This window comes from Triticum aestivum, chromosome 3D (genome assembly GCF_018294505.1).
Source record: "Triticum aestivum cultivar Chinese Spring chromosome 3D, IWGSC CS RefSeq v2.1, whole genome shotgun sequence".
Taxonomy (NCBI): domain Eukaryota; kingdom Viridiplantae; phylum Streptophyta; class Magnoliopsida; order Poales; family Poaceae; genus Triticum; species Triticum aestivum.
In genome coordinates, this window is record NC_057802.1 from 612,975,948 (window position 1) to 612,979,555 (window position 3,608).

The following is a 3,608-nucleotide window of genomic DNA, read 5'->3' on the forward strand; positions in this document are numbered from 1 at the left end:
TGGCCCTGTGTGCGTCGGCCACAGAACTCAAATGCGCTCGTTTTATTCACTGTTTTTTTTTAGATTTTTTGTTTTCGTTTTGTTTTGCTATTTTTACATTTTTATACTTCTAAATATTCTAAATATATATGCTATAAAAATACTTTACATATTGTTTTTGAAAAATGTTAATCATGCAATTCAAAAATGTTAAATGTGTATTGATTTCTGATATATAAAAAAATTGTACAATGTGTATGGAAAAAAGTAGACATATAAAAGTAAGTTTTCCGAAAAAATAATCATGTATTTGCAAACGTTAAACATGGACATAGAAATGACTCTGGTGTATACAAAAATAAAATATGCCTATGGACATAAGAAAAAATATGTTTTAAAAAATGTCAATCATGTCTTTCGAAAATGTTAAACATGTATATAAAAATGTTCCTAATGCACTGAAAAATTACAATGTTGGAAAAGGTAGCACATAAAAAAATATGTTTAAAAATTATTTACCCTTTATTTAGAAATTAGAAATGATCCTGATGAATACAAACAATATATTGTAAATGTTTATATAATAAATGATCCTGATATATATAGAAAGTGTAAATTGTGTATGGAAAAATTAAATATAATTTTTGAAAAAACATGTTTATCAAATATTTTGAAAATGTTGAACGTGTATATAAAACATGTTCCTGATGCAAACGAAAAAGACCTTATATTTGTTTAATGAGAGAGTACAACAAAAACGTAAAAAGATAAACACAGAAAAATGAAGAAAATAAATAAATAATAAGTATAAAAGCCAAAGTAAAAAAACCCAATGAAATTTGAGAAAATAAACAAAGAAACAGAAGCAAATCATAGAAATAAAGAAAGGAAAAAAACACGGTGAAAGCCGAGAATAAAACGAAGTAAACCGATGGAAAAAAAAGAAAATTTGAAAAACCAAACAAAACCGAAAGAAAAAAACAAAAGAAGAAAGCCAGAACCTAAAATACTGGAACGAAGAAACTGCCACCGAACGTAGCGAACGAAGCAACATTATTGGGCCGACCCATTTGCGTGAACGCTGCAAGCGGGAGGAGCTACCATCTCGCTATAAACAAGATATAGCTCCCGCGGGTCGCCGATCCCTGATTGTCTGCTACGATGCCACGATTGAAAATTCCTAATTCCTTGTGCCGCATGTACAAGAAATGAATCCTAGTACTACTGAGCTGCGTTGATCGAACCCGAGCCGACTCAAGCCGTCGAATATAACAAAGTTGACACTCCGAATTTCTCCTAACTATCGAATGACTGAAACGTAGCCAGCGTTGACACGGGCTGTCAGCAACACACAAAACTAGAGATGATAGTCGTGCGTTGCTGCGAGAATTAGTTGCAACAATTTCAATGAGATTTTGTCGTAGGGCAGGCCCTGCCTTCATCACCAATAGCGGCATGTTAACTGCATAGAAATTCCTCCGTGGGGCATTCTTCTGATAGTCCGGACCGCTCCGCCCATTAGCTCTATGAAGGCATTGAACTCACTTTGCCGGAAAGTTTGAAATAAATCCAAAAAATACGAGCATCAATATAAAGTCTAAAACTTGAACTTGCACTTTCATGGGCTGGGAATAGCACTGCCCCTTAACCATGCAACCACATGTCAGTTAGGAGCCCAATGAACATGGAGTTGTCCTTCTAAAAAGATGGAGTTGTGACACCAACCACAAAAAAGAAAAAGACGTATATGAGTTTGATTCGTACTACATATAGGAGGCGGACCAGAGTTGTCCGGACTGCTCTGCCCATTAGCTCTATGAAGGCGTTGAACTCACTTCGTCGGAAAGTCTGAAATAATCCAAAAATACGAGCATCAATATAAAGTCTAAAACTTGAACTTGCACTTTAATGGGTTGGGAATAACACTTCCCCTTAACCATCCAACCACAGGTCAGTTGGGAGCCCAATTAACATGGAGTTGTCCTTCTAAAAAGATGGAGTTGTGACACCAACCAAAAAAAAAGAAAAATACGTATATGAGTTTGATTCGTACTACATATAGGAGGCGGACCCGAGTAGGCGCACATGTTGTGCGGCATTTTCTATTTAGCGCTTCAGGCGCCCGTTAACGCGCATTTTGCAAACGGACGCCTGAAGCTCTTCCACGCTGGGCCAACCCATCTGCGGTTTTCTAGAGAAAAAAGTTCATTTTATTACTCTGAACAAAGTTGGTGGTTCACATTACCCTCTGATCTATTTTTCTGCTCCTTTACCCCCCTCACCTTTTTCATAACGGTCAAAAAACTTCCCTGGCTGGTTTTCCCCGGGCGGATGCTGATATGGATGAGGTCAAAGCGGTATTTGACCAGTGGGGGCCCCTCGTCAGTGACCCAATTTTCAAATTCGATGTTTTTTTGAAATTTGATGAAAGTTTTTTGAACATTCAACAATTTTTTATTTAAACTTCAATGATTTTTTTTTCAAATTTAATGAACCTTTGTCAAATACAATGAACTTTTTTCAAATTTGATGATTTTTCTTTTGTAAAATCCATGAACATTTTTTCAATTTGATGAAATTTTTGTGAAAATCGACGAACTTTTTTTTGAAAATTAATGAAATTTTTTCAGGTTTGTGAATTTTCTTACAAAAGGAACAATTTTTTTCAAAATGCATGAACTTTCTCAAATTTATGTTTTTTTACCAAATAATTCAAAAAAATTAAGCGATACAATAGATGTTTGTGAGAAATAAAGTAGCGTGGTGACATTGTTCATTACGCTGTTGCCGCGGTTACTAATCACTAACAACAGGATAGCTCGAGTGGCTAGTGGTCGTGAGTTCCAGACCTGGGGAGATCTTTATTTTTGTGGTTTTTTGCGATTTCTTGCGTTCGGTGCTCAGTGCGAATCGTGGACCGGCCCAACTGAGCGTCTTAGCGAGCGCCAGATAGGAGCTCCCGTGTTGTGTTCTCTGCGTTCTACTACCTCTGTGAAAATTGAAATACATAAAGGGACGTGAATTTGATGAACATGATTTCAAATGCACCTCTTATGAATAGTAAATTTGAAAAATACTAAAAAACTCAAAAACGATCTGCATTTATTTTTTGTAATCTACATAGTCAACCAATATACTCGCGTATGAAGTTTCATGAAGAAATCACATCCTAGTAATCTATGCAAAAATGACAAAATCGAAACTATATTAAAAAACATCGTTCAATGAATAGTATGTCTCCAACTGTATTTTCCCCACTAAGAATACCATGGGTGCTAATACATCACGAAACTTCACATGTAAGTATAATGGTCGACTAATTTCATATCGCGAAATTTTAGAATTTTTGGAAAATTTTCCAGTATTTTTTGAATTTACTATTCACATGGGTGCGTATGAAACTATATTCGCCATTGTATTTTTGTACATAAAGACCTTATGTTTAGTTACAGAGATAGTATATAACCATCTCGTCAAAAAAAGTTAGTATATAAGAAGAAGCCACAAAACCAAAATAAAATAAAAATAAAATCAGAAAAAAAATAGGTGCAAGAGCTCGCTCGTCGAGACTGCAAACGTACCTCGTCACGCAGCCGGCTCACGTACCGGCGGGAGATCACGTACCGGTT